Here is an 18,167-nt window from a genome sequence, read left to right on the forward strand (position 1 = left end):
ATAGCTTGTGAGGAGTTTTCCTTATTTGAGGAGGGTCCGGATGCTTGTTTGTTCTCCTCCTCTGTTTGCTTGGTTGTCTGGATTTTCTCTGTGTAAAAGCTGTCGAGTGTTAAAGACTTCTTTTTCTTATTGTTATTCTTTCTCTTCTGAACTTCCTGAGGCTGATTAGCCATCATTACCCCAGCAGCTTCTCAGATTTATCCTCACGCTCAGTGTCTGTCCTCTGCTGGAGGTTTCTTTACAAGTCTCAGGGCGCTGCTTCCACAATCGTATACCCATCCACACTGGTTCCTCACTTAGGCTTTAGTTCCTGGCTGTGTCTGCCTCCACCCACGCCTCCTCAGTGCCTGCGTTCTGCTCAGCCTGCGCTGTGCGCCCTGGGTCCTGAGCCCGCGCTCAGATTTCACCTGTTTTCTTTGGCTTAATGGGGTCCTAAGTCTTGCTGCTCTCAGGAACAGGCCCCGGAGCTGCCAATGACTCGATGGGTGCCCCAAACTTGCTCTATTTCTTTTTAGCTGGCTTCAGAGCTCTAGATCTTGTGTGTGGAGGGGGTGGGGGTGGTGTGGTTGCTCAGCCCGCGATTTAGTGAGAGCCCTTTATAGCCTGGAAATGTCTTGATTCCATGTACCTTCCACTCTGTGCCCTGTTGGGAGGTTCCTCCGTTCGTCTGGACTTGTTTTTATGTCCCCTTGAGGAGTTTTGTGTGTTTTGGTCAGGAGAGGTTAAGAGCTGCTTCTTACTCTGCCGCCATCTTAACCCGGAAACCAAAACTCTTTTTTTTTAAACCCTTACCTTCTATCTTGGAGTCAATGCTGCATATTGGCTCCAAGGCAGAAGAGTGGTAAGGGTAGGCAATGGGGGTCAAATGACTTGCCCAGGGTCACACAGCTGGGAAGTGTCTTTGGTCAGATTTGAAACTAGGACCTCCTATCTCTAGGCTAGGCTCTCAATCCACTGAGCTGCCTAGCTACCCCCTAAACTCTTATTTTTTAAAGGATGGTTGTTCACCCACATGAATTACAGGCGAGGTGCTAAGGTGAAGTAAACATTTCAGGCAATGTGAGATGACATACTTCTATATTCTATAAGGGAGAATTGATTGAGAATTTGACTCTATTTTTAAATTGTTCTTATTTTTTACAAATTTTTATAAATCCAAACAAGCATTTCCATATATAAAGAAAAAGAAGATATTACAGAAATAAAATCCGTAGATCTCCTACATGGTTAGCATACCTACATAATAGATCCTGTCCAATAGTGTCCCAATCCATCCCTGTATCACATAAGATATTGTAATGGAGGCCAATAGGTTCATATAATTGAAGTCTTTCATGTTTTATCTTTCTATTCATTTTCTGGTGGTAACATTCTCAATTTATTTCTCTACTATTAGTTATGTGGCTGTGTATAATTTTCTCCTAGTTCTAATCATTTCATTGTGCATTATCTTGTACATGTTTCCAGGTGTTTTCAAAATAAGTTTGTTCATCATTTCTTATAGCTCATTAGTATTCCATCAAAATTACATTTCACAATTTTTTTAGCCATTCCTCAATTGATGGGCATCCCAACAGTTTCTGATTCTTTGCCATCACAAGGAAAGCTGCTATAAATATTTTGGACTATATGGGTTGTTTTCCTCTTTCCCTAATCTCCTTTGTATGTTATTTAGAATTTCTGAGACTCTATTTAAGAGCTATTTGGGGCTCATTTGAGCGTTAAGGTATGTAGATTATATGACAAACTTCCTGTGGACATTTTAGGGGACTTTGGAAAACTACATTTCCCATGATTCCTCTTGTAAAAATGGAGGCAGACAGGAAGCATGATGATGTTAGAGAGGGGATAAGACTCCTAGATTCAGGAGGGGTGGTCTCTTTTGTTATCTGAGAGAGCTCAGGTACAAAAAGGTAAAATGGCTGATGTGGCAGTCTGAATTCTTACAGGCGAGTGGTCTAGTAATTTATCTCTATCAGCATGGCTTTTATTAAAATACTATTTTCCCTTTTAATATCTGCCTTCATTATTTTTTTTTTAAATTTGGAAACAGACCCAGCAATGGTATTGTTGGGTGTAAGATTTTATAGTTTTATACCTCTGAGTGTAATTTCAAATTGCTTTCCAATTGGTTGCATCAGTTCATAGTTCTAACAATGTATTAGTGTCCCCATTTTTCCACATCACTTCTAATATTTCTCACTTTACCCTTTTGTCATTTTAGCCAGTCCTATGGTTGTTAGGTGATATTTCAGAACTCTTTTGGTTTTTGCTTCTCTAATTTGTAGCATTTTTTTCATATGCCTATATATGGTTTTATTTCTTCATCGAAAAATTGCTGGTTTATATATCTTTTGTCCTCTTGTCAGTTGGGGGTGGCTCTAATTCTTATAAATTTAACCAAGTTAACTATATTCTTTAGAAAGTAGGCTTCTCTCTAAGGCAATGGTTGGCAACCGTTTTGGCTGTGAGAGCCATAAACTCCTGTGGAAGGAGGATGGAGGCAGAAGGCACTGAAATATGGGGAGGGGGCTGAAGGGCCACCTGGGGCAAATCCTGAGGCTCCTCAAGGACTGGCCGATCGGGAGGTGGAGCCAGATATGGCTCGAGAGCCGTAAGTTGCAGACCCCTGCTCTAAGGGGATGTCTATAACCACCTCCCCACCAAAACTTTTTCCACTTTTCTTCTAATCTTGGTGGCATTTATTTTATTTGTACATTTTTTTCAATTTATTATATTCAAAATTTTCCATTTACCATTTAACAATATTCTCCATTTCTTATTAATGTATAAATTCCTCTCCTGTCCATAAATGTAATAGGTAGTTTTTTTGTTCAAATTTACTTATAATATCTCATTTTATGACTAGACAATGTATCCATTTTTATCTTATTGTATTTAATCGTATAAGATATGGCTCTATATCTAGTTTCTGTCAAAGTACTTTCCAGTTACCCCAGCAATTTTTTTCCCCAAACAATGATTTGTTAGCCCCAAATCCGAGATGTAAAGTTTCATCAAATACCAGCTTACTATATCCTTTTACTGCTCTTTGTTCTGTTCCACTGGTCTCCCTTTCTATTTCTTAGTCAGTACCAGATTTTTGATAATTAAGGCTTTATTATACAATTTAAAGTCTGGTTCTGCTGGACCTTCTTCGTTTACTTTTTTCGCTTAATTCTTTTGATATTCTTGATTGCTTATTCGTTCAAATAAATTTTGTTATTATTTTTTCTAACTCAATAAAACAATTTTTGATGATTTAATTTGGATGTCAGTGAATGAGTAGATTAATTTATTTTTTTGACATTTAATAATATTTATTTTTTAGAAAAGTTAACATGGTACATGATTCATGCTCTTACTTTCCCCTTCACCCTCAACCTCCCCAACCCCCATAGCCAATGTGCATTTCCACTGGTTTTAACATGTGTCATTGATCAAGACCTATTTTCAAATTGTGAATAGATGCATTGGTGTGGTAGTTTCCAGTCTACATCCCCAATCATAGCCGCCTTAACCCATGTGTTCACGCAGTTGCTTTTCTTCTGTGTTTCCACTCCTGCAATTCTTCCTCTGAATGTGGTAGGGTTCTTTTCCATAAATCCCTCAGAATTATCCTGGGTCATTGCATTGCTGCTAATACAGAAGTTCATTGCATTCTTTTTTACCACAGTGTATTGGTCTCTGTGCACAATGTTCTTATGGCTCTGCTCCTTTTGCTCTACATCAATTTCTGGAGGTCTTTCCAGTTCAAATGGAATTCCTCCAAGTTATTATTCCTTTGAGCACGATAGTATTCCATCACCAGCATAAACCAAAATTTGTTCAGTCATTCCCCAATTGAAGGGCATACCCTCCTTTTCCAATTTTTGCCACTACAAAAAGGGCAGCTATAAATATTTTTGTACAAGTCTGTTTATCTATGATCTCTTTGGGGTACAAAACCAACAATAGTATGGCTGGATCAAAGGGCAGGCATTCTTTTAGAGCCCTTTGAGCATAGTTCCAAATTGCCATCCAGAATGGTTGCATTAGTTCACAACTCCACCAGCAATGCATTAATGTCACAATTTAGCCACATCCCCTCCAACATTCATTACTCTCCTCTTCTATCATTTTAGCCAGTCTACTAGGTGTGAGGTGATACCTCAGAGTTGTTTTGATTTGCATTTCTCTAATTATTAGAGATTTAGAACACTTTTTCATGTTCTTATTGATAGTTTTGATTTCTTTATCTGAAAATTGCCTATTAATGTCCCTTGCCCATTTATCAATTGGGGGATGGCTTGATTTTTTTATACAATTGATTGAACTACTTGTATATTTGAGTAATTAGACCCCTGTTAGAGTTTTTTGTTATAAAGATTTTTCTCAATTTGTTGTTTCCCTTCCCTGCATTGTTTTTGTTTGTACAAAAGCTTTTTAATTTAATATAATCAAAATCATTTATTTTTCATTTTGTAATTTTCTCTAACTCTTGCTTGGTTTTAAAATCTTTCCTTTCCCAGAGATCGGACAAGTATATTATTCTGTGTTCACTTAACTTATTTATATTTTCCTTCTTTATATTCAAGTCATTCACCCATTCTGAATTTATCTTGGTGTACGGTGTGAGATGTTGATCTAAACCTAATCTCTCCCATATTGTTTTCCAAATTTCCCAGCAGTTTTTGTCAAATAGTGGATTTTTTCCCCAATAGTTGGGCTCTATGGGTTTATCATAGACTGTCTTGCTGACATCATTAACCCCAAGTCTATTCCACTGATCCTCCCTTCTTTTCTTAGCCAGTACCATATTGTTTTGATGACCACTGCTTTATAATATAGTTTAATATCTGGTACTGCTAGGCCACCTTCCTTCACATTATTTTTTTCATTATTTCCCTTGATATTCTTGATTTTTTGTTATTCCAAATGAACTTTGTTATAGTTTTTTCTAATTCAGTAAAAAAGTTTTTTGGTAGTTTGATAGGTATTGTGCTAAATAGGTAAATTAATTTGGGTAGAAAGGTCATTTTTATTATGTTAGCTTGTCCTACCCTTAAGCACTCAATGTTTTTCCAGTTATTTAGATCTAGTTTTAATTGTTTGGAAAGTGTTTTGTAGTTGTGTTCGCATAATTCCTGTGTTTGTTTTGGTAGATAGATTCCTAAGTATTTTATGTTGTCTAGGGTGATTTTTAATGATGTTTCTCTTACTACCTCTTGCTGCTATGATGTGTTGGAAATATAAAGAAATGCTGATGATTTATGTGCATTCATTTTGTATCCTGTAACTTTGCTAAAGTTGTTGATTATTTCTACAAGCTTCTTAGTTGATTCTCTAGGATTTTTTAAGTAGACCATCATATCATCTGCAAAGAGTGATAGCTAAGTCCCCTCATTGCCTATTCTGATACCTTCAATTTCTTTTTATTCTCTAATTGCTACTGCTAGTATTTCTAGTACAATGTTAAACATTAGAGGTGATAATGGGCATTCTTGTTTCACTCCTGATCTTATTGGGAAGGCTTCTAATTTATCCCCATTGCATATGATGCTTGTTGATGGTTTTTGGTTTATACTGTTTATTATTTTTAGGAAAGGTCCTTCTATTCCTATACTTTCCAGTGTTTTCAATAGGAATGGGTGCTGTGTTTTTGTCAAAGTCTTTTTCTGCATCTATTGAGAAAATCATGTGATTTTTGTTTCTTAGATTGTTGATATGGTCAATTATGTGGATGGTTTTCCTAATGTTGAACATTCCTTGCATTCCTAGTATAAATCCCTGCTGATCATGGTGGATAATCCTCTTGATCACTTGCTGGAGTCTCTTTGCTAGCATTCTATTTAAGATTTTTGCATCTATGTTCATTAGAGAGATTGGTCTGTAGTTTTATTTCTCTGTTTTTGATCTACCTGACTTTGGAATCAGTACCATATTTGTGTCACAAAAAGAATTTGGTAGGGCTCCTTCTTTGCTTATAATATCAAATAATTTTGTATAGTATTAGGATTAGTTGCTCTTTGAATGTCTGATAGAATTCACTTGTAAATCCATCAGGCCCTGATGATTTTTTCTTAGGGAGTTCTTTGATGGCTTGTTCAATTTCTTTTTCTGATATGGGCTTATTTAGGTATTCTATTTTTCTGCTGTTAATCTAGGCAATTTATATTTTTGTAAATATTCATCCATATCTCCTAGATTGCTACATTGATTGCCATATAATTGGGCAAAATAGTTTTTAATGATTGCCTTAATTTTCTCTTCACTAGAGGTGAGGTCTCCCTTTTCATCTTTGATACTGTCAATTTGGTTTTCTTCTTTCCTTTTTTTATTAGATTGACCAGTACTTTGTTTATTTTATCTGTTTTTTCAGTATACCAGCTTCTAGTCTTATTTATTAATTCAATAGTTCTTTTACTTTCGATTTTATTAATTTCTCCCTTGATTTTTAGTATTTCTAATTTAGTTTACATCTGGGGATTTTTAATTTGCTCACTTTCTAGTTTTTTAAGTTGCATGCCCAATTCATTAATTTCTGCTCTCCCTATCTTGTTAATATATGCACTCAAGCATATAAATTTTCCTCTGAGTACTGCCTTAGCTGCATCCCACAGAGTTTGGTAGGATGTCTCATCCTTGTCATTCTCTTCAATGAAACTGTTGATTGTTTCTGTGATTTCTTCTTTGACAAACTGTTTTTGGAGAAGCATATTATTTAATTTCCAATTAGTTTTTGATTTGCCTGTTCAGGTGTCCTTACTGAGATTAGATTAGTTTATAAGGATTGTTATTTTAATTATATTGGCTCTGTCAATCTATGAACAATTAATATTTTTCTAGTTATTTAGAACTGACTTTATTTGTGCAAGTACTCTGGGTTTCTTTTGGCAGATATACTCCCAAGTATTTTATTCTATCTGAGGTTATTTTAATGGAATATTTATTTCCCTTAAAACTCTGTCTAACATATAAAAATGTTGATGATTAAGTGGATTTATTTTATATCCTACTTTGCTAAAATTATCCATAGCTTTTAGTTAATTTTATGAAATTTTCTGCATATATCATCATGCTATCTGCAAACAGAGATAATTTTATTACTCATTTGTCCATCCTGATTCCTTGTGATTTCTTTTTCTTCTTTTATTGATGTTGCTAAAACTATGTTAAAGAAAATTGATGATAATGAGAATCCTTGTTTCCCTCCTGATCTTATTGGGAAGCCTTATAACTTCTCCCCTTTATCAGGCATACAGGTAAGAAAAGATTTTATGCCCAAACAAGACATAAGGAACATTATGAAAAAAAGAATAGATAATTTTGATTACATTAAATTAAAAAGTTTCTACACAAATGAAACCAATGCAACTAAGATTAGAAGAAAAAAATTGCAGAAAATTAAATATGTCTATTGTAAGAAGGGAAATTAGGTATGTGTATATATATATATACATATATATATATATATATACATATATGGAGGAGGTTTTAGAGCTAAATTAAACAAGGTTACTAGCTGTAAGGTCTTGACAATTAGAGAGGCAAAGAAGCCTCCTTGAGGGTAGATATTCTAGAACACCAAGAGAAGAGAAAGGAAGTCAGCCTAACTTACCCACGTGACAATTCAGAGGGAAGCTGCCTGAGGTCTCACCAGAGATCCTTCTACACAAAGTGCCAATGCCTCACAGGAAGTTCCTAGCTGCTTGTGTCACTTCCTGCACCCACCTGTAATTTCAAGAGGACAAATGGCGGTCTCAACACTGTTTTGGACTGCCCAAAAGGCAGTCCCTTGTCTTGATTTTTTACTTATTGTTGTATGTAGGTAACTAATCTCTCCTCCCCACTCAGGGAGGTAGGATGACATTATCTCTTGTGGCTAGGGTTTTAACTATGAATGGGGTGAGCCAATTCCATTTACACACTATAAAAGGCCTAATCTCTCAAATATATGAAGAACTGATTCAATTATGAAAATACAAAGGCTTTCCAATTGATAAATGTTCAAAGAATGTGAATAGGCAGTTTTCACAAGACGAAATTAAAACTATCTATATCCATATGAAAGAGTGTTCCAAATCACTCTTCATTAGAGATATACAAATTAAAACAACTTTGATGTATTACCTCATACCTATCAGATTGGCTATTATGATCAAAATGGAAAATAAGAAATGTTGGAAGTGATGTGGGAAAATTGGAACACTAATATTCTATTGGTTGAATGATGAAGTGATACAACTATTTTAGAAAAAATATGGAACCATGCCCAAAGGGCATGAAATTGTACATATACTTTGAACCAGCAATAACACTAATGGGTTCAGAAAAACATGGAAAGCTGTATATGAAGTAATGAAAAGTGAAGTGTACAGAACCAGAAGAACACCATGTATAACAAAAATATTAAACTATGATAATCTCTGAAGGACTAAATTATTATCTGCAAAGCAAGTTTTGAAGATATTCACAAGTGTTTCATGATGAAAAATGTTCTATTCAGCTAAAGAAGGAACTGTTGTAGTCTAATTGAAGATCAAAGCATGCCATCTTCCACTTTATTTCCTTTATTATTTTTTCCATTGAATATGTGATATGTGTCTTCTGTCATGGCATAACCAATATGGAAATATGTATTACATGAAAGTATTGGTATAACCTGTATCAAACTATTTATTTCCTTTGGTCTGGGAAGTGAGGGAAAAAGATGAATCTGAATTCTAAAATGGCAAAAAAAAATTTTCAAAAATTGTTTCTAGATGTAAATGAAATTTAAAAAAGAATTTGATATTAAAAATATACTAGAGAGAGTGGGAAACTTCTAGTTAAGATGGTGGCAGAGTAAGGAGCAGCTGCTTGATCTCTCCTAACAGAAGCATATAGGACTCCTCAAGGGGACATAAAAACATATCCAGACGAACGAAGGGACCCCACAACAGGGCGCAGCATTGAAGGTACATGGAATCAGGACATTTCCACGCTATAAAGGAGTGAAACAGCTCTCACTAAAACATTAGAGGAAGAAGCCCCTCCCCTATACCCCACACCACGTACAATGCCAAGGCCAGCTCTCAAGTGTTAAAGCAGGTTTGGGGCACCCATTAAGTCATTGGCAGCTCCAGGGTTTGTTCCTGAGAGCAGCAAGACTTAGGACCCCAAGAGGCTAAAGAACGCACATGGACTTTGAATATAGACCCTGAGGGCCTGCGTGGGTGAAGGCATTGCCCTAAGCATGGACAAGGATCTCGAGCGCAGGCTTGGACCTGTAGTGGGAACCCTGTGCAGACGGGAGCACAGCTGTGGAAGCAGCGCCCTAAGACTGCTGAAGGAGCCTCGGGCAGAGGGGCAGACCAGGGACAACCAGGAGGCTCAACCCCGAGAACAACGAGACCTGAGACCTCGGGAGCCTAGAGAGAGCAGACAGACCCTGAGTGTGAGGACAAAGAGCAGAAGGCACAGGTCTAACAATGGCAAGACAAAATCAGGAACCCCAGAAGAGAAAGATTATCAAGAAGAACTCTGTAACACTCGACAACTTTTACACAGAGAAAATCCAGACAACAGAGGAGAACAAACAAGGAATCATATGCAAACCTTCCCAAAATGATGAAAACTGGTCACAAGCTATTGAAGAGTTCAAATCTGAGATGATGAGAAAGATGGAAGAGATCTGGCAAGAAAATAACAGATTAAAAGGCAGAAATTTACAATTGGAAAGTGAGGCTCAGAAATCAAATGAACTGATAAGCAAATTGAACACCAGAAATGACCAGATTGAAAAGGAAAACCAAAAGATCATAGCTGAAAACCAAAAGATTATAGCTGAAAACCAGTCCCTAAAGGCTAGAATTGAGCAATTAGAAGCTAATGATCTCTCAAGACAGCAAGAATAAATAAAACAAAGTCAAAAAACTGATAAAATAGAAGGAAACATGAAAGAAATATCTCAATGAGAAAGTGACAGACCAAGAAAACTGGTCTAGAAGAGACAATTTGAGAATCACTGGTCTTCCTGAAAAAGCAGAAATTAATAGAAACTTGGACTCCATACTAAAAGAAATTATTCAGCAAACTTGCCCTGAAGTTCTACAACAAGAGGGCAATATAGACTTTGAAAGGATCCATAGATCACGCTCTACAGTAGACCCAGAAAAGACAACCTCCAGGAATATAATAGCCGAATTCAAGAGCTTCCAAGTAAAAGAAAACATCTTACAAGAAGCCAGAAAGAGACAATTCAAATATCAAGGAGCACCAATCAGGATCACACAGGATCTGGCAGCCTCCATGCTAAAAGACCGCAAGGCTTGGAATATGATTTTCAGAAAGGCGAGAGAACTAGGCCTTCAACCATGGATCAGCTACCCATCAAAACTGACTATATACTTCCAGGGGAAAATATGGACATTCAACAAAATTGAAGATTTCCAAGTATTTGCACAGAAAAGACCAGGGGCTAAATGGAAAGTTTGATATCTAATCACAAAAATCAAGAGAAACATGAAAAGGTAAATAAGAAACAGAGGGGAAAGAAAGAAAACTCATAATTTTTTAAAATTTGACTCTTTAAGGGCTTCAATAAGATCTAATTATCTGTATTCCTATGTGGAGAAATGCTATGTATAATTCTCTGTAGTGAACTCTATTCACTATTATAGTATTCACTATTATAGCAATCAGAAGAATAATTCATAGGGAGAGGACGGAATACTAAATGGTCTAAGATGACATCGGGGGTTGGAAAGAGGGGGGTGAATAGTAGGGGACACCAAGAGAAACTTGAGTGAATAAGAAAAATATAATAAATGGCTTCAAATATATCCATGGCTGTCAATGGGAAAATAGATTAGATTTATTCTGCTTGGTCCTAGAAATCAAAACTGTTAGCCAAGAGTAGAAGTTATTGATAGACTGGTTTTAATGTAACGCAAGTAAAAACCTTACCCAATAGTGAAAGCTCTACAAAACTGGAAAAACTATGTTAGAAGCTCTACTTCATTCCACTCCTACCACTTTCACTGGAAATAGCGTTATATTCAATAATCTGGGAAGAGATGGATCCCACCTTTACTGACAGGGATGGCAATTGAGAGACTCAGAATGTTCCCAGGTGCCGTAAGCCAAGGGCAAATGTTGGTTGACCTCACCCTATAAATGCTTCTCACAGCCACTTTGAGGGAGGTCTCTGGACAGAATTCTCTGGTCTCTGAAGTCTCTGGACTCAGAGACTAGGAACTGGAGATCACAGATCTCTGCCAACTTCTGTGGTTCAATCTGGGCAGTGGGTGGCTGGAAGGGTGGTTTGAAGGGTGGTTGAAGGGTTGCTGGGTGGTTTAAGAAGAAGGTAAGAGTAAACCTGAATCTATTTCCTGATAGACTGTGAGAGCTAGTGAATCACCAACACTGGTGATAAGAGAGCTGAGAGAATAAATACCATCTATACATCTGTAGCTATAGCCTCCCTATTCTCTGCCTTGGGTGTGGCCAGGTCTAGGCAGAGGTAGAGGAGAGGTTAAATATCCAGCTTCCACCTGATCAATAGCCTCCAGTCCTAATTGTTATTTAGTCTATAGATAATAAATCAATAGGGTTTCCAATCCCCAATCCTTGACTTTGTTGTCCTTTCCCTATTTATAGATAGAGTGTTTAACAAGTACCTTCCTGAGTGATCTTTCTATCAAGTCCCTTGGGAAAGGAGTCAAATGCAGTCAGATCCTGAACTTTATCCAAGGCAGATCAATAGCCCAACACTAATTTATCCAACTCCAGGTTGGACCTGAAAGGTTACCTATGTATCTAACCTCTTGAGGGTCCTTACTTGGGCAGCTATTAGAGGAAAGGGATAACTTGCAGCAGCAGTCAGGGTAATAGGAGTAAGGTGTTCCTCCAACCAACTGCAGCTGGGGGGAGATCATAGAGAGATACACATCATCACCATCACTATATCTCCCTTGTACCCAATATTCCTATAACAATAGTCAAGCAGTGGTTGGTTGGACATGATTTTATAGAGATGATTTCTTGTAATTAATTTGTAGATTTAATTCTTCTTTATGGACTGTTTGTATGAGATTATATGAGTCTAATTTTCTTTTTAGTTCTAAGACTATAATCCTATTGACCTCCTTAGTGGGTGGTAAAGTTCAAGATGGTAGGGATCATTGTCTGTTTCATGTCTGAATTTCCATTGCTTAGAATAGTGGCTTGCACATAATAGGTACTTCATAAATTCTTTTGCACTAAATAATTTGTGTCATTTAGGTGGCTATTTAATTCAAATAAGTGACTATGTCATTATGTTAGCTCAATATAAGGACTGTAGTGATTTGAATTATTTAATCTTTTTCCTTTTTTTTTAAAATGTACCATTAATAGAAATGTAGACTTACTCTGACTTGAGAAAAAAAGCTTGCTATAAAGTTTCTGCCTATAGTATTGATCTAGTTTCCCCTGAATCATATTAATCCAATGTAAACCCATTGTGTACCTCCCTACCCTACTCCCTCATCTCTGTAGCTTCAAAACCTAGAAAGTCTATAGTGTAGTAGTTGTGTCAGTATTAACACCAGTGTGAGACTTGGATTCTACCGTCAATAGGACTGGTTTCTGGAAAGAGAAGCTGCGTTTGCAGTTCATGTATAGCCTTTCAAACTAGCTAAGGGATTAATTAGGATGTATGTTACTGTTTATCTTTTTCATTTATTTTATTTTGCAGTTTTCCTAAGTGATTTCTCTAAGACTCAGTCAATTACTTCTCCTCTTCCCTTGGGTTTTTCTAGTGAAGGAATCATTTGCATCCATTTCAGAAATACCAAGAAAGGGGAAATCTCTTAACCTGACTGAGTCTTAGTTTTCTCATCTGTGAAATGAGGATAATGATACCTTCTTTGTCCCTGACTCAATGGGATATACTAAGGATTAATTTGATAATTAATGGGATATATGCCCCTTTTAGAGATGCCTCATGTAAATACAATTTAGAATTATTCTCCTCCCTTTTCTATGAGATCCATATTTCCATAGAATTGAGAGTTTTATGATTAAAAGTGACTATAAAGGCTCGTTAGTCCAACTCTCTCACTTTACATGATGGAATCCAAGACTTTAAGAGGTAAAATGACATTCCCAAGGTCACAGAAAGAGTTAATGGAAGATCCATTTGTGTTTGATAATAGCCCAGCTGGAAAATGTTGCCAGGTTCACCTAGCTTCATAAAAATCAATCTGTGTTTTTAACTACAACACTTATTTAAAAAAAAAAACAATCTACTTGATGAATGAAACTAGAACTACCAAAATGGATAAATTACAGTTATTGTTCATTTTTGCCACCACTAGATCGCATTTGAGTGCTTGGTTATGGATAATTAACTGTTTAGTAGAGCTGAGAATGATCAGTATAGCAAAACTTAAAATTAAAGTTTCAATCTCTACTATAAATTTACAGTTAGAATAATATATTTATCCTTATTGAATAATATTACTATCACAGCAATTTAGAACTTGAAGGGAACTCAGACACTATAAAGTCAAAGTTCTTCAGTTTATAAATAAGGAAATAGAGGTAGAGAAATGTTAGTAATAGTCTCAAGATCAAATAACAAAATAACATCTAGACTAGGATAAAATTTTATCTACCATTTATAAATCCTGTGTTGACTTTAGGAGCTCAAAGAGATGAAATGGATTAGTCCCTTCTCAATTTACAGGTGAGGAAATTTAAATCTTTGGTAAAATTATATATTCAAAGCCAAATAAAAAATGAAGTTAAAGACAGGAATAGAATCTAGATTCTTGATCTCTATCTCAATGATTTTAGGAATCTCCAAACTTACAATGTGTGACATAATCTGGGATAGTGGAAAATATGTTGGACTAATGTAGAGATAGAATTATAGAAATAATAGTGAGAGTTAAGCAAAATTGAAGGTTGTCTCTAAGAAGCTAGCATGGGCACATGGCTAGAAACTCTGAAGAAAGGATTCTGGAATGTAGGGGGAGAGGAGAAAGAGTTTTGAAGGTGCAACAGTCACTTCACTCTCTATCTTGAAGCTGAAGAGGAAAGAGCCTGCTGACTGCTGAGCTTTCTATCTAAGCTTGTTTATGAGAGAATGGAAACCTTTGAAATATCTATCAACCCTGACTGAGAAGAAGTGTTATCCAAAGTCCATTTTTGTGTGGGCTGAGTTCATCTCAGGCCAGGTCTAGCCCAGGGTAGACTCAGTCAATTTAAGTTCATCCTCATTCAACTTGGAGGATTTTAGTGACAGGTAGAATAGAGAGGGTTTGGGGATATTTAGCCAGAAGTAAGAAGTGATAGGGAGCTTCAAGATCTTGAAGACTCCATCTTGCAATGGATGTAGAGGGAAGTAATAGAATTTAGAGATTAGGGCATCCTTGTTTCTAAATCTTCCCTTATCCTATCTCTACACTAGGGATTGGCAGACAGATTATAAATTATGGGAAAAATAACATCTCTAGAATCAGAGGACCAGGGTTCAGTTATTTCCTCTTGCACTTATTTCTGAGGCAGCTATGCAGTATAATGGACAGAATGTCAGAGTTGTTGTCAGGAGTTCTTGAGTTCAAATATGACTCCAGACTCTGACCAGGGACAAGTCACTTAACCTCTGTCTGCCTCAGTTTCTTCATGCTAAAATGGGATAATAGTGGCACCTACCTCCCCAGTAGTTATTTCAACTGATCTTACCCCTAATTATAATAATTTTCCTGTATTTGGGGGGGGGGGATTACTAAACATTCCCTAATTTCAGTTGTCTTACATGTAAAATGAGAGGAAGAACTATATGAACTCAGAAATTTCTTATAGCCCTATATCTGTTGATGAAAGAAGAACTTCTTCTTGGATGAAGTCCATTAATAATATTCAAGGCACTTTTCAGTCTATCTAAAATCTTTCTAAAAGTGTCTTCCACTATTTTCTCACAAGAAAATTCATCCTCTCTAGGTTTTTTTTTACCCCCTCTTTACAATCCTGAATCTATTCTTTAATTACATTCATTTTTACAGCAGAGAGCTATTTAATAGCCACTTAAATGTTCTCTGGTTCTTCTCTCTCTTGCTTTCTGCAATTCATAGTGGAGTCAAAACAATCTTCTTAAATGTACAGGTCAGACCATGCTACTACTCAACTCAAAATCCTTCAATGATTCCCTAATGCCTATAGATAAAATATAAATTCAAACAAACTCCTTAGTCTCTCACAGTCTATCTCTAACCTACCTTTTCAACTTTTTTTTCATATTATGTTCCAATAAAATGGAATTGTTCCCTGTTCCAAAGTTGCTTACTTCTGTTCCTTGACTCTGAATTCACATACCCTCTACTGCATTCCTCAAATAAATTGTCCTGTCATCTTCATTTTATATAACCATTTTTTCCTTCTATTCCAAGCTCTGCAAACTTAACCACAATGGTGTTTACTCTGATCCCCCATTAGAAGTAGATCTGTTTCACATGCCGTACCATGGGTTTTATTGTATGCATTTAATTACATTCTAACTTATATTGTGGTTATTTGTATATATGTCTCTTCCTTATAGTAGATTGTAACTTCCTAGAGGACAGGAAATATGCTTTTTTTGATATTTGTATTCCCAGTGCCTTGTGTTCAGCATAGGCCTAAGAAATGTTTGATGAGTTTATTTGTTGGGTTGAATTAGAATGTCCTTTGCTTTCCTCTCTATTTAGCTAAATTCCAGTCATCTTTCAAGACCCAACTGAAGTCTTAGCTCCTCTGAGAATCACTTTTAAACTCCTATAGCCATTATCACTTTCTCCTTTCTCTGTACTAATATATCTCTTCCATGTTACATCCATTTTTTAAAAAGTTCATCATAGCAAAATCCTGGTAAAATGGCAGTGTCAGAGAGAATCTATAACACATTTCTTCCCCCACCACTCCCATAAAACAGGTAAAGAGTTTCAAAATGTAGTAAAATCAATAATGATGGGAAGAAGGAAATTGAAAAAACTGGCCACAAGGTAATTGTTATTTAAAAAATAACAGAAAACTAGTTTAGTAGGTCATAGCCTCAGGCTTAAGTATCATCACCATACTCTGAACCTTGAATATGTTTGCCCAAGAGAGCCCTGGGATCATCCTGGTTCCTATAGTATTGGAAAAAATGTTTGATATTAACACCTTGAATCAGTGGGGAGCTCATTCTCATGAAAAGTTGATGATAATGAATGATATAAAGAAGTAGCCTTGGAAGAATTTTAAGTTTATGGGAAAATACTATGAAGGGAAAAGGGATATAGAAGGAAAGTGCTATTACAATTATTCCCTAATACACAAGATGTCACAGTCAAGCAGAAGGAAGTATCAGATAAAAGCTAAGAAACTATATTGCAAAAGCATCATGTTGGTTCCATCTTCATCAGTCTCCTATGAGGTGCCTCTTACAAATTATTTTTTAACTACTTCCAACTGGGCTAGAGCTACTCTGTGAACTGAAGAAAGTTCATCTCAGAATAAAGAGTATCACTTTGAAAATCATGTTTTAGAAACATGTGGAATATAGACACAACTAAAATGACCCCAGGCTCTACTGGTTTTCTGCATTATTTCAGTTCTACAGATACGTTATTTCTATCCATGGGGGTGAAGAGAATACAGAATAGGCAACAAGTACAGGGGAAGAGATACAACAGTAATGGTCTTAAAGACATGTATTAGTTTGTGGTAAGAAGCCAATTTACAACAAAGATACAAGTTAATAAAGTAAAAGGAATGATAGACAAAGCAATGAAAGTTGTTAAAGGAAGAGAATAAGACTCAAAGAAAAAATCCCTGACAGTAGACATCAGAACAAAAGAAATTGAATCAAAACTGCCCAGGGAGGAGGAAATACAACATGTTTTGGAAGTTCCCTTGAAATAACGGAGCAATGATACAATATTTAGGATGTTTTACAAAATTAATAGTCAAGAATTAAATTAAAATCTCAAGGATATAATGATAAAAGTTATAGTTACTAAGGTTAAAATCAGCAAGTTTAATGAGAAATTAGTTCTCATAAACTCATAACAGTAAGGGAAACAGAACTAGAACTTAAAATGCAAAAGCAGAAGAAAAGATAATGAAGAACATAAGATAACTCTACAAATCACAAATACCAAACATAAAGATAGAATGCAAAGATCCATAATCTGACAAAAAGAAGAAAATATGAATATTTTGGCTAAATAAATCATACAGAAAAAATGCTCAGAAATAGTGAAGGTAAGCAGCAAATTATAATTCAATAGAATCCACAGAACACCAAAAGAATGTCCAAATTTAAATCACTAAAAAGTGATGTAGTCAAACTTTCAAGAACTGGAACACTAAACAACAAATGTCAATAGCAAAGAAGTATATAATCTTTTGTTATAAAATCCAAAGTTTTCTTGAAAGACTAGTGTTCAATTTTCACTCAGTGGCATACTCAGAGAACACATAAACTAAAAACAATGAAAGAAATTAAATACTTTCAGATAGCAGTGAAAGACTAAGAAAGGAAATATTTCTTTCTTTGTAATCAAAGCTAAAAAGGCCAGGAAGGTAAGATGAGACAAAATTTTTGTATTTTTTTTAATAGACATTCAAACATCAAAAATCAGTGGTCAGTCTATACAGCAGAGTAAATAATAGGAAAAATCAGTAGAAGAGTATATAGAAGTAAATTAATATAAAGGGGACAAGAGCATTCCCTTATTGGACAATCAATATGACAGGTTGTAATATAGTTCATATTAATTCTTCTTCTACAAGGAGAAGAGAAATGACATTGAAGTGGGAAAAGAATGAGTAAAACATTTTTAAATTGTCATGACTCACAAGAACAAATAAATAAGATTTCAGTTTCTTTGTGTTGGAATTTTTGGTCAAGAAAATAACAATGGAAGAAAAATCACAGAGGGAAGAGGAAGAGATTTACAGAAGTAATCTACCCACATCACAAAGCTTTCCTAGTGTAAGTTAAGTTTTGCAAGGTTTTGCAAGAAGCCATGCCTGTGGGCACAGTTTGCAGTTGGACACTTGGAATCTTGGGAGATTCCTGATGCTATCCTGGGGCATGAGACCAATTGTTGGTTGGGCTGTGACCTATATAAGGGAGTCAGAGACTGGACCCAGAGACTCAATTTGGAGCCGGGGATCCAGAGTGGAGGGAAGAG

This window comes from Gracilinanus agilis, chromosome 3, assembly GCF_016433145.1.
Source record: "Gracilinanus agilis isolate LMUSP501 chromosome 3, AgileGrace, whole genome shotgun sequence".
Classification (NCBI taxonomy): domain Eukaryota; kingdom Metazoa; phylum Chordata; class Mammalia; order Didelphimorphia; family Didelphidae; genus Gracilinanus; species Gracilinanus agilis.